This window comes from Microcaecilia unicolor, unplaced genomic scaffold, assembly GCF_901765095.1.
Source record: "Microcaecilia unicolor unplaced genomic scaffold, aMicUni1.1, whole genome shotgun sequence".
In the NCBI taxonomy this organism is placed as follows: domain Eukaryota; kingdom Metazoa; phylum Chordata; class Amphibia; order Gymnophiona; family Siphonopidae; genus Microcaecilia; species Microcaecilia unicolor.
The window spans coordinates 38,980-65,727 of record NW_021963061.1 but is presented as its reverse complement, the minus strand read 5'-3'; positions in this window follow the sequence as shown (position 1 = coordinate 65,727).

The window sequence follows — 26,748 nt, the reverse complement described above, 5'->3', positions numbered from 1 at the left end:
AACATAGTAACATAGTAAATGACGGCAGATATAGACCTGAACGGTCCAGCCAGTCTGCCCAACAAGATACTCATTTTACATGCTATGTGATACTTTAGACCCGAGTTTGATTTGTCCTTGCCATTCTCAGGGCACAGACCGTAGAAGTCTGCCCAGCACTGTTCTTGCACTAAAAGTTCTGAAGATTCTGGAATCCTCAAGAGTTACAAGATTCCGGAATCCCAGTTAGTAGCAACATTCCATTTAGAACCCCAAACAGTAGCATAGTAAATGACGGCAGATAAAGACCTGTACGGTCCATCCAGTCTGCCCAATAAGATAAACTCATTTTACACGGTATGTGATACTTCATACCCGAGTTTGATTTGTCCTTTCCATTGTTAGGGCACAAAAAAGCTTTTCCTTCTTTACTCAATTTCAGTCTGACTTTACTGAAGAGCAGTAAAGGGATTCAGTGGCGCTTACTAGTCCTGTATTAACATCCCCTCCCCCCCCCCAAAAAAAAAAGAATTTCAGTACAGAGGTAAATGGCACCGATGCTTCTTAAGATTTTGGCAGACTTCACCCTCAAGTACAGTTCAGATTGTGCACTGAGGTAAGGTAGATTTTTAGAGGGGGAACAGCTGATGCACATGCAACACCCCAAACCCTAGTCTAGAAAACCTTCAACTTGAACCCGAAGGCTTAACGCAAGCACACACCTAGAAAGCTGCTCATCTTGCGCCCCATATACAAACCGCGCGCAATTCAGGGAAGAGCACTTCTGGCAACAGCACCGTGCAATTTCCGAAATCTCCCAGCAGGAGGCACTGCCCGGAGCATAGGCGCCTATGCACATCCTAAGTGCGTCAGTTTTGAACTTCCGCCCGGCTACCGTGTGGTCTGGGTGGTAATTTTATTTTTTATGCACGTCCACTAAGCGTGCCAGAAATTTTCCGGCATGCAGCGTTAACCGGGCAGTAATCAGCATTGTACGTGTGTAGATCATTACCGCCCGGTTAATGCGTGAGACCTTACTGCTAGGTGAATGGGTGGCGGTAAGGTCTCAGGCTCAAAATGGACGCACGCCAATTTTTTAAATTTTTCCGCACATCCATTTTCGGCCAATAAAAAAAGGCCTTTTTTGCAGGTGCACTGAAAAATGGACCTGCTCGCGTCCAATACACACATATACACCAGCGCAGGCCATTTTTTGGCGCACCTTAGTAAAAGGACCCCTAAGAAACCAAGGCAGCCACAAGGCAATCCGCTCGGGAAATAATGCGCGAACGCTACCTAGCAGTGCTCTGTGATCAGCATTATTTCCTGAGCAATTGCCTTGTGGCTGTCATGGTTGCTCAGTGTTTATTTCCGAACGCTTTTGTGACCCCTGAAGTAGGCGTTCTGTGAGGCCAAAATACGGACCGTATCAGGTCCCTTGTGTCCAGTGGTGTACCAAGGGGGGGGGGCGGGGGGGGCAGTCCACCCCAGGTGCACACCGCTGAGGGGGGGGGGGGTGCCGCACGCCAGTCAGCGTCATTCATTTCCATGCTCCCTCTGCCCCGGAACAGGAAGTAACCTGTTCCTGGGCAGAGGGAGCATGGAAACGAACGACGCTGACTGGCACGTGGTACTCCCCCAGCGGCGTGCACCCGGGGGGGTTCTTTTGTCAGGGTGGGGGGTGTCCCTTCACCGGGGGGGATCGTGCTGCACAGGGGGGCGCTGTACCCGGGAGGGGCGGGGCACATCGGCGATCCGCCCCGGGTGTCAGCGCCCCTCGGAACGCCACTGCTTGTGTCCAAGCAGCAAATAAAGCATCTTTTAATGCACCATCTTCTGTGTTGGATTGTCCTTTGGCCACCCTCTATTCCTTTGTACACGTAGAGGTTCTTCCTGTTTGCTGTGCCTGTCCTGAGATAAGCCTGGTAGGAGAGGTGCTGACACAGTAGACCTTTTCCGATGCCCTCTGATTAAGAGGAACCTGGTAAAAGTTCATCCTGCTCTCTAAGGCTGCTGCTTCTTCTGGATTGGAGAGGAACATAGTAACATAGTAAATGACGGCAGATAAAGACCTGAACGGTCCATCCAGTCTGCCCAACAAGATAAACTCGTTTTACATGGTATGTGAGGAAGAATGGACTCCATGGAGAAAAGGTCCTATGATGCCAATTTTGGTACCATCTTCTGCTCTTTAGCGTGCAACACTAGCAGGATGAAATTGTGTTGGCTAACAGGAGCTCGGTCCTTGACATCCACGTGCAGCACCATGTGGGGCCAGGTCGTGATGTTCCAGGAAGAACTGCGGAAAAGTACACAGAAGAGGAGAAGGTCCCAAAAAACAGAAAGGCAATCGGTCCGCAAATTCCAAGATGGAAAACGATAAAAGCAGATCAGCAATAGATATGCATCAACTTTTAATTGTCCAAATAATAATCTTTAGTATCGCCCGACACTGGCCATGTTTCGCCCAGAATGGCTGCCTCAGGGACTTTACTGTGGACTTTACTGGCAAACAAACATGCACAATGTCAATAAGCAGATTCCAACTTCAGTGTTTGGAGGAGTGGCCTAGTGGTTAGAGTGGTGGACTTTGGTCCTGAGGAACTGAGTTTGATTCCCACTTCAGGCACTGGCAGCTCCTTGTGACTCTGGGCAAGTCACTTAACCCTCCATTGCCCCACGTAAGCCGCATTGAGCCTGCCACAAGTGGGAAAGCGCAGGGTACAAATGTAACAAAAATAAAATAGATACTATTGGAGATTGTACATGGAATGTTGCTACTATTGGAGATTGTACATGGAATGTTGCTATTCCACTAGCAACATTCCATGTAGAAGGCTGCGCAGGCTTCTGTTTCTGTGAGTCTGACGTCCTGCACGTACGTCAGACTCACAGAAGCAGAAGCCTGCGCGTCCACATTGGTGATCTGCAAGGGCCGACTTCTACATGGAATGTTGCTAGTGGAATAGCAACATTCCATGTAGAATCTCAAATAGTAGCAACAGTGGAGGAGTGGCCTAGTGGTTAGGGTGGTGGACTTTGGTCCTGAGCAACTGAGTTCGATTCCCAATTCAGGCACAGGCAGCTCCTTGTGACTCTGGGCAAGTCACTTAACCCTCCATTGCCCCATGCAAGCCGCATTGAGCCTGCCATGAGTGGGAAAGCGCGGGGTACAAATGTAACAACAAAAAACCCCAGCAAAAACAGTATTTGTGAAGTGCAATCCTTGTTACTAGTAGAACAGCGTACACAAGCATTTCTCACAATCGAAGAAGAAGAGGAGAATCCATGAGAGGGAAACAGAAGGGAAAAGGCAACACCGAGGACGAACAAACTTTCTTCTGTGTTTAGAAGACGGGGCTTGAGTGATATGTTGACCTGAGAACGGCCTTGAAGCCAGAGATTGATGGGACAAACTCCTGAGGTTTGCTGGTTGGTGAGATATTTATGATTGTGAAGGTCTTGAGTGGCGACATTTCCATGTCTCCGAGGGGAAATTTACTCTTCTTTCAGACATTGAAAACAAGCTAAAGATTTCCAGGAATCTCCTCTGGGGTTTTTCTTATTTTATTTATTAACAACTGTGGGGTTTGGATCAAATCTCCTGGGTTTCTTCTTTTCCTTCTGTTTTATGCTTAAACTGTGCAGGTTTAAGACATCAAAACTATCCCAAAGCAACCTTGAAACTGGATCTGAAACGCCATCCTGTAAGAAGGGAGGAGGAAAGGAGAATTTAGGAGGTGGGAGTGACTGGAAGTTGAAGATCTGCAGCCTGCCAGCTCTGTATGAAGTGGGTTTATTAACTTTATCCTGTCTAGGCTATTCTGTTTACACAGTAAATATATTTATCAAGTAATTGTTTAATTACTTTTTGGCAGGATTTAGAGTTGAAATGAATGTGTCAATATTTTTACGAGCATGGCATGGGGTTTGTTTTCATGCTTTTCTACTTGGGCTTAAGTTAATGCTCGATTTCATTTTTTGGCCAATTGTCTCTGTTGTCCTGAGAGTGTAATTTAGAGATAACTAAGAACTTCTTAGCATGCATAGAAGCGAGTTCCATTCCTAATTACTGAACTGGGTTGGGGTAGGGCCAACGTTTGGGGGGTCCAGAGCCCAAAGTGTGTGTGTGGGGGGGGGGGGCACAATTTGGCCTGCCTCCTTGCCACAACCCCACATACCTTGGCTGGTTGGGGTCTCCAATCCCCGCCAGCAGAAGCCTTTCTCCAGCGCTGTTCTCTGCACATTACCTGCCCTGCTTCCCCTCACGTCGCATGTATTCTCCGGTTTTAGTGAAACTCAGCATGCACGACAATCTGTGCCCAAAGTAGAGAGTTGCACAGGGACAGAAATCTAACCTGTCCCTGCTGGAATCTCACCCGTCCTCACCCGTCCCTGCAAGAATTTTATGGAACCTACAAAAATTCCAGACGGCTCTCTCAATCTCTCTCTGGGTTGAAGCCGCAGCACTGCAGGCAAGAACGGAACAGAAGTTCAAACCTGGAGCACTCTGGGGCTCACATGTACTGTAAGACTGGTCTCCCCTTACTTTCCTACCCATAACCTCCGCTCTCAAGACAATTCCCTCCTTTCAGTACCCTTCTCCAGCACCGCCAACTCCAGGCTCCGCCCTTTCTGCCTCGCCTCACCCCATGCTTGGAATAAACTCCCTGAGCCCATACGCCAGGCCCCCTCCCTACCCATCTTCAAATCATTGCTCAAAGCCCACCTCTTCAATGTCGCCTTCGGCACCTAACCACTACACCCCTACTCAGGAAATCTAGACTGCCCCAACTTGACATTTCGTCCTTTAGATAGTAAGCTCCTTTGAGCAGGGACCGTCCTTTTTTGTTAAACTGTACAGCGCTGCATAACCCTAGTAGCGCTCTAGAAATGTTAAGTAGTAGTAGTAGTAGTAGTAGTAGTCTCTGATTTGCTGGCACTGTGTGCTGACTGGTTGCCACATGCACCTGCCAGTAGGTCAGGTGACCTCTGATGCTCATGCCTGTGTCAGAGCTGAGGCCTGCACATCAGCCCAGGAGCAGAGAGAATTAAAGGAAGACTTTCCGCATCTGTGCAGGGTGGGTCTGGGTGGGCCAGGGCCCACCCATTCAGGGCTCAGGCCCACCCAACAGTAGCACACGTTTAATGGTAGCTGGTGGGATCCCAAGCTCGGCCAGCTGAATACTTTCTTCTGATGGCAATGAAAACGCTACTCTCCATGATACCGGCACCTGCGCATGCTGCTGCAGACTGCCAAGGTGGAAAGAAGCATTTTCCCACCAGCTGAGATATTGTTTGGGTGGTGGTTGGGGGGGGGGGGGGGGGAGAACACTTGGTGCCCACCCACTTCTTGCCTAGGCCCACTCAAAATCTGTTGTCTGGCTACGCCCCTGAATCTGTGCTGTTAAAGCAAGGAGAGAGCAGTCAAAGAACTTGGTAGGTGAGAGGCTGGCACAGATGCAGCTTCCATAGGAACACCGCAGAACCAGGGGCGTAGCCAGACCTCGGCGGGAGGGGGATCCTGAGCCCGAGATGAGGGTGCACATTTTAGCCCCCTCCCTGCGCTGCCACCCCCCCTTTCACCCCCCCCCCACCTCCGTCCCTCCCCTGCCGCCACCAGGTACCTTTGCTGGCGGGGGTCCCCAACCCCCGCTAACCGAAGTCCTCTTCAGCACCGGTCTCCAGCGCGTTCGCTGGTCTGTTTCTGTGAGTCTTGACTGCAGGAAGAAACAGAAGGGAAGGGGTACATGATTGGCTTCTAAAACCTGCAAAAAGCCTGTCACCTGAGTGCAGAGGACATCACCTCCCCCCTTCCCCAGATTACAACCTTACTGCCTAAGGGGTTCGACACCCCAGTTCCTCTCTCACCACTCCGGAAAGCTGGTTACAGCTTTTCTCCTCTTTCAAGTTAAGCTCCTGAGGTTGCAACCACGTTCCGCGATTCTAATCCTGCTTTCAGATAATTATCTTAATTGCCTTCTCATATTCTCCGAGAGCCAGTGAATGAATTTGCCTCTGTCCCAGAACAGAGCTGGGCCTCAAAGCTGTCCCACAGGGAGTGCTGGCATGCTGCCCAGGATTTCACAATTGTTTTCTATTTGCAGGTTTGGTTTCTAAAGTCCCAGATGAACACAGAAAGGGGAAAAGGAGCCCTTGAATGGCGGTGCCCTTGGGATACAAGGACATGGCTTTGTAGATGAGTTATAATTTCTGAAAGGAAAAAAGTCTGGACTGGATCTTTCTGCTTCCCTGGATCAGTGCCTGTGAAGGTGGTGGATACAAGGGCAGCATCTGAATTCCCGGGACATTCACTGGCAAGGAAGAGATTGCATTTGTATACTACATTTTCCGGCATATTTGTAGGCTCAATGTGGCTTACATAGTACCGGAAGGCGTTTGGATGAGCAGACTGGATAGGCCATATGGGCTTTTTCTGCCATTGTGTTCTGTTGTGGGCAGTGGCGTAGCTATGGGTGGGCTTGAGTGGGCACAGGCCCACCCATTCTTGCCTCAGGCCCACCCAGTCTAGTGGCCTCCAAAACACCTCACTGGGGTGTCTCACTCCTCTCTCTCTCTCTCTCTCCTCTACTGGTGACACTGCATCTGCCCGTCTCTCTCTGAACCCCCACTCCCTCCAGTCTACCTTCAAGTCATTGCCAGCAGCAATTCCTGCCCTGCAGGCTTCCCTTTACCGTGTTCCACCCTCAGTGATGTCACTTCCTGTTTCTTCACTGGTGGGGATGCTGTAGAGGGAAGCCTGCAGGGCCGGTGCAAGTTGCCTACAGGAATAGCTGTCGGCAACAGCTCGGAGGTAGACTGGAGAGGGGGGTTTTCATACTGAGGTGGGCAGAGGAGGAGAAAGATGATGATATGTGGGTAGGGATAGAGGAGATGAACTGGAAAAAAGAGGGAAAGATGGGGCAGGGGCAGAGGAAAACAGTTTTTAAAACTGTATATATGTGCAGGGGTCGGGGTAGAAAGGGCCCATCCAGGTTAACTCAGAGCCCAGCTGAAATGGCAGGTCTGGCTACACTCCTGAGAATACTGGAACAGGTGCAGAGAAAGAAGACAAACACTAGAGGTTCAGGACGTAAGAGAAGGGAGTTCATATGGTTGTTCAGAATTAGGACAAAAGAGAGAAAAGTAAGATTGTGAGAATAGAGAATGGAGTCTGGGATGAAGGAATGCGAGATGTTATGATTTGGGCAAGGGAGATGGGGGAGGGGGAGGGATGTTAAAGGGAGGAGATAGGAAAGGGGGTTTGGGGATTGAAGTATGAGTGAGCTGGATCATGGATTCGGGGAGGGGAAGATATACCACACGGTAGCTCTGCTGGATGCAAAGGCGCAATGAGTAGACAAGGCAGAGACAGCCACGACTTTGATTGACGGGTGCCAAAGTCACGCCCCCCACCAGAGCTGAGCAGGAGAGTTGGTGGAAGTGTAGGAGATGAACTTCCAAAGCAGGAGTGAGACTTGGCAGGTCTTGAAAAAGGCACAAGCTGGGGGAACATGGGGAAGAAGAAGGGGGGTCTCAGAGGGTGGGAGAGAGGAAAGGAAGTAGTTGATACAGAAGTCTGAGAAAGGAAAGAAGATTGGAAATGCTTAATAGAAAAGGAAGAGTGAGATTTTGAACGAAATGATGCCTATGCAGATCGGCCATTCAGCCTTGCACCAGCGACTACTTTACAAGTCCATAGTCTGCTATTGAGACAGACATGGGAAGCAACTGCTTGCCCTGGGATTTGTAGTATGGAATGTTGCTACTCTGAGATTCTTCATGGAATCTTGTCACTCTTTAGGATTCCAGAATCTTGCTATTCTTTGGGGTTCTACATGAAATGTTGTTACTCTGAGATTCTGCATGGAGTCTTGTCACTCTTTAGGATTCCAGAATCTTGCTATTCTTTGGGGTTCTACATGGAATGTTGCTACTCTTTCAGATTCTGCATGGAATCTTGTCACTCTTTAGAATTCCAGAATCTTGCTATTCTTTGCAGTTCTACATGGAATGTTGTACTCTGAGATTCTGCATGGAATCTTGTCACTCTTTAGGATTCCAGAATCTTGCTATTCTTTGGGGTTCTACATGGAATGTTGCTACTCTTTCAGATTCTGCATGGAATCTTGTCACTCTTTAGGATTCCAGAATCTTGCTATTCTTTGGAGTTCTACAAGGAATGTTGCTACTCTTATAGATTCTGCATGGAATCTTGTCACTATTTAGAATTCCAGAATCTTGCTATTCTTTGGGGTTCTACATGGAATGGTGCTACTCTGAGATTCTTCATGGAATCTTGTCACTCTTTAGGATTCCAGAATCTTCCTACTCTTTGAGGTTCTGCATGGAATGTTGCTACTTTTTAGGATTCCAGAATCTTGCTATTCTTTGGGGTTCTACAAGGAATGTTGCTACTCTTTTAGATTCTGCATGAAATCTTGTCACTCTTTAGAATTCCAGAATCTTGCTATTCTTTGCGGTTCTACATGGAATGTTGTACTCTGAGATTCTGCATGGAATCTTGTCACTCTTTAGGATTCCAGAATCTTGCTATTCTTTGGGGTTCTACATGGAATGTTGCTACTCGTTGAGATTCTGCATGGAGTCTTGTCACTCTTTAGGATTCCAGAATCTTGCGATTCTTTGGGGTTCTACATGGAATGTTGCCATGATTTGGGTTTCTGCCAGGTACTTGTGACCTGGCTTGGCCACTCTTTAGAAAACAGGATACTGGGCTAGATGGGCCATTGGTCTGACACAGTATGGCTACTCTTATGTTCTTATGAGAGGAGTTGCCTCATAGGAGAGAACAGTGCCTGAATGAAAGGGTGGAAAGGGAGAAGAGAGATGTCTAATGGGATGGAGGAATCAGATGGAGAAGATGGTGCGCAATGAAAGAGAATGGAAGGGAAATGCTTTCTGATAGAAGGGTGCTTGATAGGTAAGGAGGGGAAGAGGAGGGGTCCCTAATGAGAGAGTGAGAGGAAAATATGTTTAATGGAGAAAGGGGGACAAAAGTGATAGTAAGGATGCCTGTTGGGGAAAGATGAGAGAAAGAAACACCCAGTGGGTTGGGGGGGGGGAGGAGAACTCCCTGGGGAGGGTGGAAAGTGGGAAAGGGCTGTGAGCAGGAGTAGATCAGCAGTTTGGGTGATGGGTTCACAGTACAGTAGGAAGGGAAGGGGAAAAGCCATGCAAGATGCAGAGAGAGAGAGATGAAGTGAGGTAAGGCAGAAGGAGAGGGGGGCTGCAGAGAACAAAAGACAAATATTTATTCCATGCTGTTTAAAATGAATTTGCTACAAAACCTTTACTACATCTGCTCATTTTATTCTTGTGTTGAAGTGGTAAAGGTAGGTGGAACTTTACAGCAGCACAGGGATGTGTTTGGGATGGAAGGGGTGTGAGATATTCGACTGCAGAATATAAGCTTTATTCCACTGTTGTAATGCATTCAAGAATCTATCTGTATTCAAGTAGTGCTTGATTTAATATATTGTGTGAAAATGTATAACAGCTACTTTTGCATAATGTTGTACAATTACAATTTTTTCAGTACATAATTTGACATTTTTTGCTTCAGAATTCCCACATAAGTGTGATTGAGCCCCCCTCCCCATCCCCTAACCCGTGTGCTGCTGGGTGTGTGAAAAGCTAACAACCTTATCCAGCCTCTCCTACACACAAACATCTGTGCAGTGGCAGGTTGCCTCCTGGGCCCTGCTCCATGGCCCTTTCATCTGGGTACAGAGAACTAGGAAATGAGGTCTATGGGTTAGAACAGCAATTTACAAGTCCAGAGAAATCCTAGAACATGGGTTCAGGGCAACACCTGTACCACAGATTCTCTGCATGACCCTGGGCAAAGTTATTTGATCTCTATGTTCCTGTTTGCCTAACAGCAACTGGATAATTATAACCTAGTCCCAGTTCTCTCTTCCTTTTGGTGGCTTTTGTGCTGTTCAGAAAGTAGAAATCGTGTCAGAGGTGACTTACTTCTCCTGTCTATTTAACTAAAGGCTATCGCCTTAGGCTTTAAGATTGTGAGATCCCAGAAGTCGAACAATGCCAAGTCTGGGAGACCTGGGAACAGCGGCGGATGGGTCAGGAAGGGGAGCGTCAAACTGACCCTGCAGCATGGTGTTAGGTCAGTGCATTTTAACCGGTGGGAAAGTTTCTTCTGTTCTGCAGTGCCGGCAGCCCCTGCACGATCTGGCACGATCCGCTTCCCAGGGCCCATGCCCTGACTCTACTTTACAGTGGCCCAGATCTTCTGCTTGATCCTCCAACCCAGTGGCGTAGCCACAGGTGGGCCTGGGTGGGCCAGGGTCCACCCACTTTGGACTCAGGCCCACCCAAAATTGTGACATGCTTGCTGTGGCTGGTGGGGATCCCCAAACCTTGCCAGCTAAAGATTTTCTCTCCTTGGGCACCAGCGCTCTTCCAAATGTCAGCCAGCGGCACTTGCCTGGAAACCGGCCCTTCTGCACATGCTCAGTTTTCACACAGGCATAAGCACTGAGCATGCACGACAAGCCGGTAGCAGCATCAGTGTGAGGCAAGTGCTGCCGGCTGCCGTTTGGAAGAGTGCTGGCTGCTCGAGGAGGAGGAGGAGGAAATCTTCAGGAAGCAGGGTTTGGGGAACCCTGCCTGCCAGTGGCGTACCAAGGGGGGGCGGTCCGCCCTGGGTGCATGCCGCTGGGGGGTGCCGCGGTGCGCGCCTGTCGGCTCCGAGTTCGCTAACTTCGCTCGTTCGCTGCAGCTCCCTCTGCCCCGGAACAGGTTGCTTCCTGTTCCGGGGCAGAGGGAGCTGCAGCGAACGCGCGAAGTTAGTGAACTCGGAGCCGACAGGCACACGCCGCGGCACCCCCCCAGAGGCGTGCACCCGGGGGGGTGTCATTTTGCCAGGGGGGGGGGGCACATCAGCAATCCGCCCCGGGTGTCATCCAGGCTAGGAACGCCACTGCCGCCTGCTCAAGTATTTAATATTTGGGGTCTGTGGGCAGGGAAGGGTGGAGAGAGGAGCAAACCAAAGGGGCATTGGGGAGGGATGTGAATTCCATGCCCACCCACCTTGGGCTCAGGCCCACCCAAATTTGACCATCTGGCTACGCCCCTGCTCCAACCCTTCCTTCCATTTCCAAGGTCACCTGGGTAACACTGCGGAGGACAGAAGGAAGGCAGGGTCTGGGGCAGGGAAGGACTTATAGCAGCAGTGAGGGGAAGTTTCTACTCCCCAATACAGCTCCTCCCCACCTGTTTATCCTTCTTCATCCCCCCACTATCTCTTCTCTGCTGCTGCAATCTCCCTTACTCCCCTCCCACATGGAGGGAAGGGGCTAGAGTGAACCTTACCCCAGACCCAGGGGCATCCCTGCAACATGCCTGAGAGGACTCGGTACTGAGGTGGAAGAGTCCTGTTGCCCAGGAACATCCCCCACCTCCTAGTCCAGGAGTAATTTTTGAATATTCTGCCAGCTATTTTCCATTTGTTGGGGAGGAGAGCAAGTCAATGATAAATCCCCTACTCATATCTCTACCAAGGGGATATAACACTCTGTAAATCAGAGAGACTGAAGTTGTTGATAATATGTTACTGTAATGTGCTCTGTACTATTTTGATGAATGAAAAGGAAGAATATAACAACTGATATTAAATTAAATTGAGATGGAGCTATATTATATTACAGAAAGAACACCAGCTTTGATGACATTGACAAGGAAGGTACCCACATAGGGACCATTAGAAAGGAGAATTGAGAAGGAAAGTGCCAAATGGTATGTCAGGTCCAAGGACTTTGATTTCCATAATACACATTTTTTTTTCTTTCCAACCCAATGGAAGTTGGAAAAAAATTCTACATACGAGATTGAGAATGTTTGTTTGACTGGGGACCAAATAATTCTCTGAAAATGTAACCAAATAGGATGAAATTTGGTATGAGGAAAAAGACACACAGAATTTGAAAATGGGTTCTAGAGAAATACGCTCCAATAAAAAAAAATGGCGCATTTCTCTAGAACCCATTTTCAAATTCTGTGTGTCTTTTTCCAAGTTTTTCCTCTGTCCTAGTATGGAAACTCTTATGGTTCTAAAGTAGAACAGCTCTTCCCACAGAAATGCATTGGCCAGAGAAAATATTCAATGGTACTGTCCAGTTAGCACAGCTCAGGATACCTCTCACTGGCACCCAGCACTGCTAACTGGATAAGTAACATAGTAACATAGTAGATGACGGCAGAAAAAGACCTGCACGGTCCCATTCAGTCTGCCCAACAAGATAACTCATATGTGCTACTTTTTGTGTATACCCTACTTTGATTTGTACCTGTGCTCTTCAGGGCACAGACCGTAAAAGTCTGCCCAGCACTATCCCCGCCTCCCAACCACCAGCCCCTCCTCCCAACCACCGGCTCTGGCACAGACCGTATAAGTCTGTCCAGCACTATCCTCACCTCCCAACCACCAGCCCTGCCTCCCAGCCACCAGCTCTGGCACAGACCGTACAAGTCTGTCCAGCACTATCCCTGCCTCCCAACCACCAGTCCCGCTGCCCACCACCGGCTCTGGCACAGACCGTATAAGTCTACCCAGCACTATCCCCGCCTCCCAACCACCAGCCCCACCTCCCGATCTTGACTAAGCTCCTGAGGATCCATTCCTTCGGCACAGGATTCCTTTATGCTTATCCCACGCATGTTTGAATTCCGTTACCGTTTTCATTTCCACCACCTCCCGCGGGAGGGCATTCCAAGCATCCACTACTCTCTCCGTGAAAAAATACTTCCTGACATTTTTCTTGAGTCTGCCCCCCTTCAATCGCCTGAAAGCAGGAGGGCCAGGGCTAAATCTGCGGGGGCCCATGCCCCCGTGGCCCCACCTAGCTATGCCCCTGACTTAAGGGGACCTTCTACAAAGCTGTGATAAGCACTGACGTGTGTTTAAAGCAGCAAAACATGGCTTACCACGGGGCATCCCATGCTAATTTAGGGATGTGCGTGCGCTACCCACACACTATAATTTATAGATTATTGAGATTTGCTATAACGCTTAAAACTAACTTGCAGATCACAGCAGTGTACAAAATCAAAAAGCACAGAAAAGGAAAAGATCTACAATATAATAACAGGAAAAAATCTTCATACATTCACCATGATAAAAAGTAAAGATAAGATAGAATAGAAAAAGGGAGACAGTACAAAGCCTGAAGGGGGGAGGGGAAGGACTGGAGAGAATGGATAGCAGTATACAGGGACAGCGGAGGTCAGCTTAGTGGCTACTCCCCGACAGGACCAAATGTTTGGGTAAAAAGCCAGGCCTTAAGCCCTGCTTTAACATTTTTGAATGAAGGTTCTGCGCATAGGTAAAGAGGGAGGGAATTCCAACACGAAAGGCCAGCGAAAAAGAATGCCCGACGTCCCGTAAATTCTAGTTGGGCAAACCTAGGACTCGGCAAAACTAACTGGTGGTCATTTAATGACCGAAGAAGACGGGCTGGAGAGAATGGGATGGTGAGAGTGGATAAGTAGAGCAGGAGCCAAAGTCTGTGCGCCTTGAAAGTGAGCGTTAACAATTTGAAGGCATACAATAAATAAGGTAAACTTGAAAACAGTAAATTGAAACTTAATAATAGAACTACTGTGAAACAGTACACAAGTATTACCATACTGGGACAGACCAAAGGTCCATCAAGCCCAGCATCCTGTTTCCAACAGTGGCCAATCCAGGTTACAAGTACCTGGCAGAAACCCAAAGAGTAGCAACATTCCATGTAGAACCCCAAAGAATATCAATATTCTGGAATCCTGAAGAATAACAAAGATTCTAGAATTCTAAAGAACAACAAGATTCCATTCAGAATCCCAAGTATATAAGTATTGCCATACTAGGACGGACCAAAGGTCCATCAAGCCCAGCATCCTGTTTCCAACAGTGGCCAATCCAGGTCACAAGTACCTGGCAGAAACCCAAAGAGTAGCAAGATTCTAGAATTCTAAAGAATAACAAGATTCCATGCAGAATTTCAAAGTGTAGCAACATTCCATGTAGAACCCCAAAGAGTAGCAACATTCCATTCAGAATCCCAAGTACATAAGTATTGCCAAACTGGGAAAGACCAAAGGTCCATCGAGCCCAGCATCCTGTTTCCAACAGTGGCCAATCCAGGTCACAAATACCCGGCAAGATCCCAAAAATGTACAAAACATTTTATACTGTTTATCCCTGAAATAGTGAATTTTCCCCCAAGTCCATTTAATAACGGTCTATGGACTTTTCCTATTGGAAGCCATCCAAACCTTTTTAAAACTCCGCTAAGCACATTTAACAGCACTGGAATTCAAATAACAGCGATAAAATGCGATGTCAGCATAATACTAATGATATGAGCAGGGACTGTTTCTCTTCATGTTTGACTGTACAGCGCTGCGTAAGTCTGGTAGCGCTTTAGAAATGTTGAGTAGTAGTAGTAGTAGATACACCTATTAAGCACACATTGGACACTCAACTAATATAGATATGATGCTAATGCTTTTCTATCACACAGTTTACCATGTAGCTGAGGGGCCAAGTGCAGATATATGATGGGGACAAGATGGGTGGTACAGAGTTAGTTCGGCACCTAACCACTACACCTCTATTCTAGACTGCCCCAACTTGGGAGTCCAGGTGTGCGGATGTTATAATGCCGTTGTATCGCTCCATGGTGCGACCACACCTGGAGTATTGTGTTCAGTACTGGTCTCCGTATCTCAAAAAAGATATAGTAGAATTGGAAAAGGTACAGCGAAGGGCGACGAAAATGATAGTGGGGATGGGACGACTTTCCTATGAAGAGAGGCTGAGAAGGCTAGGGCTTTTCAGCTTGGAGAAGAGACGGCTGAGGGGAGATATGATAGAAGTGTATAAAATAATGAGTGGAATGGATCGGGTGGATGTGAAGCGACTGTTCACGCTATCCAAAAATACTAGGACTAGAGGGCATGAGTTGAAGCTACAGTGTGGTAAATTTAAAACGAATCGGAGAAAATTTTTCTTCACCCAACGTGTAATTAGACTCTGGAATTCGTTGCCGGAGAACGTGGTACGGGCGGTTAGCTTGACGGAGTTTAAAAAGGGGTTAGATAGATTCCTAAAGGACAAGTCCATAGACCGCTATTAAATGGACTTGGAAAAATTCCGCATTTCTAGGTATAACTTGTCTGGAATGTTTTTACGTTTGGGGAGCGTGCCAGGTGCCCTTGACCTGGATTGGCCACTGTCGGTGACAGGATGCTGGGCTAGATGGACCTTTGGTCTTTCCCAGTATGGCACTACTTATGTACTTATGTACTTATGTCCTTTAGATTGTAAGCTCCTTCGAGCAGGGACTGTCCTTCTTTGTTAAACTGTACAGCGCTGCGTAACCCTAGTAGCGCTCTAGAAATGTTAAGTAGTAGTAGTAGTAGTTGGGATAAATAGATGAGTGACTAAACTCGAGGTAAGTTCTTTGTACAGTTAATCAAGATAACAGAAGTACATAAGTAATGCCATACTGGGAAAAGACCAAGGGTCCATCGAGCCCAGCATCCTGTCCACGACAGCGGCCAATCCAGGCCAAGGGCACCTGGCAAGCTTCCCAAACGTACAAACATTCTATACATGTTATTCCTGGAATTTTGGATTTTTCCAAGTCCGTTTAGTAGCGGTTTATGGACTTGTCCTTTAGGAATCCGTCCAACCCCTTTTTAAACTCTGCTAAGCTAACCGCCTTAGAAACTGATCTAAGTTGCAGTGTGTGTTTATTTATTTGTTTATTTATGGTTCGCTTATATCCCACATTTTCCCACTCATGCAGGCACAATGTGGCTTACAGAAAGTTAAGTAAAAATTGCAAAGTTGGAAACTTAGGAAAGTATACAAGAAGCAAACAGGGGGAACAGTATCTAACAGTGTGAAACTAAGCAGGGTAAGGGTCAAGGGGGTGCATCAAAGTGGGTAGTAAGTCTTAGCAAAGTAGGTCTTAACAACTTCTTGAAGAGGGCATGGTCCGCTTGAGTTTTAAGGTGGTGCAGTAGAGCATTCCAGTGTTTGGGACTCCAGTAGCGGAATGACGAGGTGAAGATCTTCTTGTACTTGACACCCTTACAATTCGGGAAGTGGAGGCGGAGATAGGATCGAGCAGCAGGGTTGGCATTTCTAGGCGGAAGGTCGATCAAGGGGAGCATGTAATCCGAGGCAGCCCCATAGATGATGTTGCAAGCTAGTCCAGGTGCAGAATATGTGTATAATCAGTCACCACATGTATTAAAGGCTTGGGAGAAGAGCCAGGCTTTCACCTGCTTCCTGAAAGAGAGGTAGTGTCCAGTTATATGTAGCCCCTCTGGGAGTAAATTCCAGAGTGTGGGGGCTACTCCTGAGAAGGCTGGCTGGTGGGTATCATCACATTGTACAATTTCTTTTGACAAGGGGACAGATAGTGATGATCCTTGAGATGACCTTAGAGGTCTCCAAGGTGTGTAAAGGGTTAACTTGTTCTTTAAGTACTCTGGCCCATTTTTGTCTGAGGGCCTTGAAAGTCAAGCATAGAGTTTTGAATTTAGCCCTGTAAGGTACTGGTAGGCTGTGCAGTTTTTGCAGGAAGGGTGTGATGTGGTCATGACATTTGCAGCCCTATTAGCACTAGGAACTGTTTGGAGAAGACTATAGAAACCTGAATCTTTCCTTCAGAAAGGTGTGAGCAATAGAGTGCCTGGATGCAGGGCCGCCGAGAGACTGGGCAGAGCCCGGGGCAAGGCCACCGCCACCCCACCGCCCCCCTCCATCCACCACCAGGCCGGATCCCCCTGAATTAAAATCATAGCGCCTCACCTCGATATCGCTCCGTGTGAAAGAAGTGCAGCAGCGGCAGTCTGCAGATCGCCTCCCTTCGGGCCTTCCCTCCCTGTGTCCCACCCTCATGTGACATAACTTGCGCGAGGGCGGGACACAGGGAGGGAAGGCCCGAAGGGTGGCGATCTGCAGACTGCCGCTGCTGCGCTTCTTTCACACGGAGTGAGGTCGAGGTGAAGCGCTATGATTTTAATTCAGGGGGGCCCGGCCCGGTGGTGGACGGAGGGGGCGTGTGGAGGGGACTGCGGCGCCAGGCACCCCTTGGAGGCCCGGCGCTGGGGAATTTTGTCTCCCCTGCCCCCCCCTTCGGCGGCCCTGCCTGGATGAAGCAAGTTGCAGATGTAAAAAGGCTGCAGATAGCAATACCAGTCCCATTCTGGGGCAGTATTTTTCTATTTCTATTGACGTTACGTTCTGGGGCGGTGACTCTGATATCCCGCCTAGACAACAGTCTCGATGGTTGTGAAACAGGGTTCCTCCTGAAGACGTATGTTACGAAATGCGGTCTCACATTTATGCCGGTGAGCTGACCCTTGGGTTTCTCCGGAAAAGTCTTCCCTCGGCCGGGCAGGGCCGCCACGCAAGTCAACAAGCTTGACACAGCGGGGTCAAGCTTTCTAAATGAACACTCAGCACTAACCAAGACTCCTTATTGCTGGACGGATGTTTGGAGTCGGTTTGATCTTTGAAACAGCCTGTTGCGGGCTTTAAGACACTGAGGTGTGGTTTTCACTTTGGACTTTGCAAGCAAATATATGCAGAGTGGCACTATTGTATACATTTATCAAAGCCAAGTGATAATTTGTACTCTGTAACAGGATTGTTACGTTTTGTTGCTCAGTGCTGGTTTCTGTGAGTGGTGATAGGTGCTTGGGAGTGATTACAGATGTGTCGGTGTGTTTGACCTGAGGAGGATAGCTCCGCAGAAACTGTGTGTGTGTTTGTGTGTTGATAGTAGATGTACACGGATTAGCAACAATTAAAAGATTGTTTATTTGCTATTGGAGTACATTTGTGATATGTTATATGTAGTATTTTTCAAAATCATCCTGCAAATTTCTTGACCTGCACTTCCCCAACTGCAAAGGACTATAATACAAGACGATGCATGATACCACCTTCTCCTACATGAGCACGAAGTCATGGAACGCACTACCTAGAGACCTGAAGACAATCAACGAAACAACTATCTTTCACAAATCCCTCAAGACGTATTTCTTCAACAAAGCCTACAATGAAAACCCAGAACCGTACTAATCCACCTCTGAAAACCCATCGTTTAATATACCTACTAAATTCCTTCCTTCTTCTCTCTACTTCTTCCCTAATTAATCTCTGCACAACAATAATTGTACCTGACATCCAGGATTAACTGTGTATAACAAAACTATGTAAGCCGCTTTCAGCCTGCAAATAGGTGGGATACAAATGCAATAAATAAATAAATTTCTATTCCCACATTCTGGGCATTGAGCATACAGATTCGACTTGCTTGTACCAGATGGAACTTGTCTATAGAAAATGACCCCATTAATAATATCCAGCTGGCAAAGGAGCATGATAGGGTCCTCCTTACTGTACGTAAGTAGGACAGAACACATCAGTCCATGAGATCCTTGGAAGCAAAAAGGTCCCAGTCAAGAAGTCCTATGGGAACTGGGAAGGCTTCTGTTGTGGAATCCACAATTCAGGGAATTTAAGTAGTCAGGCTCTGTAAGAAGTGGAATGCTTTTCCTTCTGTAGAATGACTTTATACCCTGGAGTAATCAGTTACTAATTTTAATGTAACAGTTATTGACTTAGGGGCATATTTAGCTTCCGCACGGTTAGAAAAGATTCTGCTTTATGGGAAAGGATGTGGGTAGGACACCCATTTCCATAGCAGTTTTGTGATTTGAAAATGAATCAGAGAAAATATTTCTTCACTCAACGTGTAATTAAACTCTGGAATTTGTTGCCAGAGAATGTGGTAAAAGCAGTCAGCTTAGCGGGGTTTAAAATAGGTAAGGATAGCTTCCTAAAAGAAAAGTCCATAAGCCATTATTAAAATGGACTTGGGGAACAGCTACTGTTTTGGGATCTCGCCAGGTACTTGTGACTCCACTGTTGGCAACAGGATGCTGGGCTTGATGGACCTTCGGTCTGTCCAAGTATGGCAATACTTATTTACTTACGATATCATCCCTGCGTTATTGCATCATATTAATGCCAGATTCTATCACTATTGTAGCGCTGTGATATCAGCAGTGCACATTTCTCATGTGTTGCGTTCTTACTCAGTAAGATTGTGGTGTTAGGCCTTGATTATTTGCATCTTAATGATGTGACTGCCTGGCATTACAGAAATGTGAAAATGTCAGTTTCCCGTTATTATAAATCTTCTGCACAGTCTGATCATCTCTTTCTGTGGGTGGCCTTATTTTATCTTCTTGGCTTCTATATAAGTGTGAGAAGTTTGTAATTGACTTACAAGGTCTGAATTCTATGTTTCATTTCGTTATTACATTTAATAGAAGTATTGGGGGGACCAAGGGCTGGGTCCATGAAATGAAAACAGATGGCAAAAACTCCCCAAAGACCTACAACAACTACCTCTACCTTGAGAATAATTAAAGGGATTTAAAATCACACCTGCCGCTTAGATAACCAATCCTCCGAGCATCCGTGTTCCAGCTTTTTTTTGCAGGGGAAGCAGGGACCATGGGAACAGCTATCCCAACAGAACACAGCCACGTGGTAGATGATAGCAGGAAAAGATGGGCTCATCCATGCATTTCACCAGCTATTTCTGTTCGCATTGCTGTCCTTCCACTCGTAAAGCATGGCCGCTTGTAAAGTACGACTCCTACTTCCAGGATGGTTTTGTTTCGTGGACTGAGATCCTCCTGGTGATCCTTCGTGGCTATTTCTCCAGCACTGGAATACTACCTATGCTCCAGCCACATACTGACTCCTCAGAAAGGGGGCCAGCCCAACCATTAGGCAAGACTAGGTGGTTGCCTAGGGCAGCAGTTTCGGGGGGGGGGGGGGGGGGAGGCAGCAAAGCATAATATTTTATAAGGTATGCTGTCCAATTATGTATTTTTATAGGGTTATTGGATGATCAATTCAATTCAATTTAGGTCTTATATAGTAACATACTAACATAATAGATGACGGCAGAGAAAGACCTGTATGGTCCATCCAGTTTGCCCAACAAGATAAACTCATATGTGCTACTTTATGTATATACCTAACCTTGATTTGTATCTGCCATTTTCAGGGCACAGACCGTAGAAGTCTGCCCAGCATTAGCCATGCCCCCCCCCCCCCCCCCCCCCCCCCCCCCACCGACTCTGCCACTCAATCCCCGCTAAGCTTCTGAGGATCCATTCCTTCTGAACAGGATTCCTTTATGTTTATCCCATGCGTTTTTGAATTCCGTTACCGTTTTCATCTCCACCACCTCCCGTGGGAGGGCATTCCAAGTATCCACCACTCTCCCTGTAAAAAAATACTTCCTGACATTTTTCTTGAGTCTGCTCCCCTTCAACCTCATTTCATGTCCTCTAGTTCTACTGCCTTCCCATCTACGGAAAAGGTTTGTTTGCGGATTAATACCTTTCAGATATCTGAATGTCTGTATCATATCACCCCTGGTTCTCCTTTCCTCCAGGGTATACATGTTCAGGTCAACAAGTCTCTCCTCATATGTCTTGTAAGGAGTGGCCTAGTGGTTAGGGTGGTGGACTTTGGTCCTGAGGAACTGAGTTTGATTCCCACTTCAGGCACAGGCAGCTCCTTGGGACTCTGGGCAAGTCACTTAACCCTCCATTGCCTGCCACATTGAGCCTGCCATGAGTGGGAAAAAGCACGGGGTACAAATGTAACAAAAATAAAAAATAATAATATCCCTTGCTTAGGGTTCAGCACGGTTTATATCATTAGCAAACAGCAGTTACAATATTAGAAGAAGGACTTTAGGTGACTACAATCTTGTTGGTTAGATATAATGTTATAAAGCAGTTTAATTGTGGTTTAATTATCAAGCTCTTGAGGAAGGGGAAATGGGTTGAAGGATTAAACATGCCTCAACCCTTCCCCCCACATCTCTTCCTCTTGCCCTTCTCTATACAATTGTACTAGCTGTTGAGCCCGTAAAAACGGGCTGGTATTGGAGTTTTCCTTCCCCCCCCCCCTGCGAGGTCACCACCGCCCCCCCCCCCCCCCCTCGGAGTCACCGCCGCCACCCCTCCACCCGGCCCGGGCCCTTTCTTCCCTTCTGAACTTACACATCCATTCGCCGAACGCAGCAAGGCACATCAGCTAAGCTGCCGTGGGCCCTTCCTTCTCTGCCTGTGGCCCCGCCCTCCTGTGACGTAACGTCAGCAAGGGCGGGACACAGGCAGAGAAGGAAGGAGCAGCTCAGCTGATGTGCGTTGCTGCATTCGGCGAATGGATGTGTAAGTTTCGAAGAGAAGAAAGGGCCCGGGCCGGGTGGAGGGGTGGCGGCGGCGACTCCGAGTGGGGGGGGGAGGGATAGCAACCTCGGCGGCGCAGTTTCCCTCTCTGTCCCGCCCCTCCCGTCATCACGTATTGACGCGGGGGCGGGACAGACAGGGAAGTCTCCACTGCGCATTTGCGAGTGAGTACGGTCACTCGCCGTTTATATGTTTGATTATCTTTGTGATACCTTTTACCCATACCTTGTAAGCCACACTGAACCTGCTATTGAGCGGGAAAGAGCGGGGTATAAATGCTATAAATAAATAAATAAGGATGGATATTTAATTGGAGGAGGGCGCAAGGCTGAAGTGTCCCCTAGAGCAGTGTTTCCCAAGTCGGTCCTGGACAACCCCCTTGCCAGTCAGGTTTTCAGGATATCCACAGTCAATATGCATGAGATTGATTTGCATATACTGCCCCCACTGTAATGCAATATTTTTCATGCATACTTATGGTGGATATCCTGAAAACCTGACCAGCAAGGGGGTACTCCAGAACACTGACCTAGAGCAGTGGTTTGCAACCCAGTCCTCAAGGACCACGTGGCCAGTTGGGTTTTCAGGATACCTACAATGAATATGTATGAGAGATATTTGCATGCATTGGAGGGAGTGTAGATATCCTGAGGACCGGGTTGAAAACCACAGCTCCTAATATCTTGCTAATGGCTGGTCCAGCTCTTCTCAGAAATGGACCATGAAATCTTCATCTTCCTTCCTTCCTCCATGTCGCATATTTGATCAGCACAGCTCCACTCATGCTATAACAGAAGTTTTCAACCTAGTCCTTGGATACACCTAGCCAGTCAGGTTTTCAGGATACCCGTAATAAATATGCATGAGATACATTTGCTTGCATTACCTTCCTTGGTATGCAAATCTATCTCCTGCATATTCATTGTGGATATCCTGAAAACCTGACCTGCCTGCAGCTCTCGAGGACTGGAATTGCCTACCTCTGCACTAGGCTACTCCTCCACTGGCAACATTCCATGTGGAGGCAATGCGGCCACGCAGGCTTCTGTTTCTGTGAGTCTGACGTCCTGCACGTACGTGCAGGACGTCAGACTCACAGAAACAGAAGCCTGCGCAGCCGTGTTGCTGATCTGCAAAGGCAGGCTTCTACATGGAATGTTGCTAGTGGAATAGCAACATTCCATGTGGAATCTCAAATAGTAGCAACAGAATCTCCATCAGTAGCCAACATTCCATGTTCCACTGCAGTAACCACTAGGCCAGGGGTAGGCAACTCCGGTCCTCGAGAGCCGGAGGCAGGTCAGGTTTTCAGGATATCCACAATGAATATGCAGGAGATAGATTTGCATACCAAGGAGGCAGTGCCTATCTCCTGCATATTCATTGTGGATATCCTGAAAAAGCTAGGTGGTCCCCGAGGACTGGGCTGAGAACCTCTGTGCTACAAGGCCATGAAGGATGCTAGATATGTGCCTGCCTCTTGTGAAAAATGAATGCTGGGGCTCCACAGAGACCTTAGTAGGTGTCTAGTTTTTGGCTTGACATCAATATTCCATTTCTACCCAGCTGAATCCTTTCAAGTCCAGAAGTAGCTCAAGGAGTGTTACATTCAGTATTTTCCTGTCCTCAGAAGGTCTCACAATCTAAGTTTCGTACCTCAGGCAATGAAGGGTTAAGTGATCGGCCAAGGTCACAAGTAGCATTAGTGGGATTTGAACCCCGGCTTCCCAGCCCACTGCCTAGGCTACTCCTCCACTCTTCCCATCATATAGACGTGGAGTGTCAGGTTTATCTCATCTTCTGTAAAATTCTTATCCTTTGACGTTGACCCTTAGAGAAGAGAAAAGAGGTCCACTGGAAACAGTTTCTTTTGGCCAGTAGGAGCAGGGCCTGTAGCTGCAGAAGTCCTGCTGTCCAGTGCTTAGCACTGGTAACACACCAAGTATCATGCACTGGGCATGAACCTTTCTCCTCCCTTGTCTCTGACTGGAACAACTCCCAGGACTATTGCAGGGCTAATGGTGCTCTAGGTAGTCACGAAGAGGGATTCCCCATTGTAAACACCCAACTGTCTGGTCTCCCATTGGTGACATGGGAGGGTCTTTCTCAAGGTCTCATGTAGGAGAATCTGGTGTCATCCTCCCTGACCTGGTGTCCCAGTGGGCACCCACTTTACCTACCCCATCCAACAGCTTTGCTCAGATTTGGTCACTCTTTTAATCTTAAAAGTTATTTCTTCATGGAGGATGGATGGTAGATCTTCCTTTTGCATACTTCTAAAATCTGTTTCTCAGACTGTGAGGAATATTGTCTCCAGGGCCACCGAGAGGCACAGCCAGGCCCGGGGGGCAGAACTTGACCGCCACGTGTCACCGCCCTCCCCACTCGTGCCACTGCCCCCCCTCACTCACACCCTTACCTTTCTGTCTCTGCCTCCAAGGGGGGCCCCGGGCTCAGCACCGGCAAGCTTCTTCCTGCCTGCTCCCACTGTCTGCCCCAAGGAGGTTGAAGAAAACAGGAGATGGCATGACATCAAAAATTGAAGCCACTCAGCTTAGCCTTTGTTTCCTCTTTCCCGCACAGCCGTCATCTAGTACACTCAAAACAAAGCAAGCAAACCTATGAGCTGCTGCATCCACGTTGTCGTTCTTTATTGTCGGTAGCATTTTTATTTAATCTCACTTATATTTTCAAAGATGCCGGCTTGTGCAGCATGCGGATGGTCACAGAGGAAGTATTGGTTTCATCGGTTAGAGTTACTGATGTGTTCTACATTTTAAATCATTGTGCCATTTGGAGGGGCCACCAAAGCAGACATCATGTTATAAGAATCAGGTACTTAACAATCAGACTTACTATTTATAAGTACAATTTAAAAAAAACAAACAAACATTAATTAGATTGAACCTGGGAGCATTTAACATCTCTTTTTTCCTGTTGCCACTGCCTACATCAAAAGAAAAAGATGGTATGTGGGAACTTTGCTCCTTTTTGTTTTGTGGAATGCAGTGGTATATTATAAAAACGCACTTGCTTTTTTTTAGTTACTACTATTTCACAGATATGTATTGAATAATGAAGCAGGGGCTTCCTTCATGCAGAAGTTCTGTCCAGAGTCAGTCTAACTGTGCCAACGTTGTCCAGTTCAGCACACTATTAGCCGCCAAGTTCACACAAAGTTAATTTATGTTCAATGGAAAATAGATCTGTTGGCTCAGGCTGCTTGCTATGTGAATATTCCATCACTGTTTCATTACTGATACTGAATATTACATATGACGATCATTTGCTGTAAAGTTTATTTTAATTAGTTTATCCAGCCTTTACATGCACACAGTTATACTTTTTAAACCCAAAGGTGAATCCTAAAATCCTAAGGGTGGTTGAACAATTAGGAATAAACTGTGTTTTTTTTAATGTTACATTTGTACCCCGCGCTTTCCCATTCATGGCAGGCTCAATGCGGCTTACATGGGGTAATGGAGGGTTAAGTGACTTGCCCAGAGTCACAAGGAGCTGCCTGTGCCTGAAGTGGGAATTGAACTCAGTTCCTCAGGACCAAAGTCCACCACCCTAACCACTAGGCCACTCGTGCTACTATTTGAGATTCTACATGGAATGTTGCTATTCCACTAGCAACATTCCATGTAGAAGTCGGCCCTTGCAGATCACAAATGTGGCCGCGCAGGCTTCTGTGAGTCTGACGTCCTGCACGTACGTGCAGGATGTCAGACTCACAGAAACAGAAGCCTGCGCAGCCTTCTACATGGAATGTTGCTAGTGGAATAGCAACATTCCATGTAGAATCTCCAATAGCATCTATTTTATTTTTGTTACATTAGTACCCCGCACTTTCCCACTCATGGCAGGCTCAATGCGGCTTACATGGGGCAATGGAGGGTTAAGTGACTTGCCCAGAGTCACAAGGAGCTGCCTGTGCCTGAAGTGGGAATCGAACTAGCAACAACATTCCATGTAGAAGTCGGCCCTTGCAGATCACCAATGTGGCCGCGCAGGCTTCTGCTTCTGTGAGTCTGACGTCCTGCACGTACGTGCAGGACGTCAGACTCACAGAAACAGAAGCCTGCGCAGCCTTCTACATGGAATGTTGCTAGTGGAATAGCAACATTCCATGTAGAATCTCCAATAGCATCTATTTTATTTTTGTTACATTAGTACCCCGCACTTTCCCACTCATGGCAGGCTCAATGCGGCTTACATGGGGCAATGGAGGGTTAAGTGACTTGCCCAGAGTCACAAGGAGCTGCCTGTGCCTGAAGTGGGAATCGAACTAGCAACAACATTCCATGTAGAAGTCGGCCCTTGCAGATCACCAATGTGGCCGCGCAGGCTTCTGCTTCTGTGAGTCTGACGTCCTGCACGTACGTGCAGGACGTCAGACTCACAGAAACAGAAGCCTGCGCAGCCTTCTACATGGAATGTTGCTAGTGGAATAGCAACATTCCATGTAGAATCTCCAATAGTATCTATTTTATTTTTGTTACATTTGTACCCTGCGCTTTCCCACTCATGGCAGGCTCAATGCGGCTTACATGGGGCAATGGAGGGTTAAGTGACTTGCCCAGAGTCACAAGGAGCTGCCTGTGCCTGAAGTGGGAATCGAACTCAGTTCCTCAGTTCCTTAGGACCAAAGTCCACCACCCTAACCACTAGGCCACTTGTTCTGGACTGCTTTGGGTTCTGCTGATCTGTACATCTGCTGTCTGGAATTTTGGAAGATGGAAATGAGAAAATAAAAATTAGGTTTTGGATGTACTCTGTAGAAGTTGTTAGTTAGTTTTGCGTTGTATGGATGGATGCCTGTTCTGGTGTAAACATGTGATAATACTTGAATAACTGTCTATACTTATGGCTATGATTTCTCAACATGCGGCATCATTAAAGGACAGACTTTTAAATGCCAGCTGGGTATATATGGTAATCTCATCTTTGTTAAATGTTTCAGACATATTCATCTACTTGCTCCCATGATATAACTGATTTCTATTATCCTGTCTCACTGTATTTTCAAATGTAAGTCGCATTGAACCCAAGTTTACTTGGTATAATGTGGGATATAAATGTAAAAAAAAAAATCCTTTATCCTCCACCTTTTAAGACACCTGCTGGATAGTGATGGCACAATGAAAGCAAGTTTGGTCCAGTGAAGATTAATTCAAAATAACCTGTTCCTTAGTTGGGTCTTAGTATTACCACATTGAAAATGCGACCGTACCATGCCTCTGTGGTTATGCTCCACTACTAAGTTAAATGATTAACTGGATATCTTGAAAGGATTTATAACCTTTGGATGCATGACTAGGGACACAAACATACACTTAATTTATTCAATATCCCAATTCCTCACAGTAACATATAGTAACATAGTAGATGACGGCAGAAAAAGACCTGCACGGTCCATCCAGTCTGCCCAAC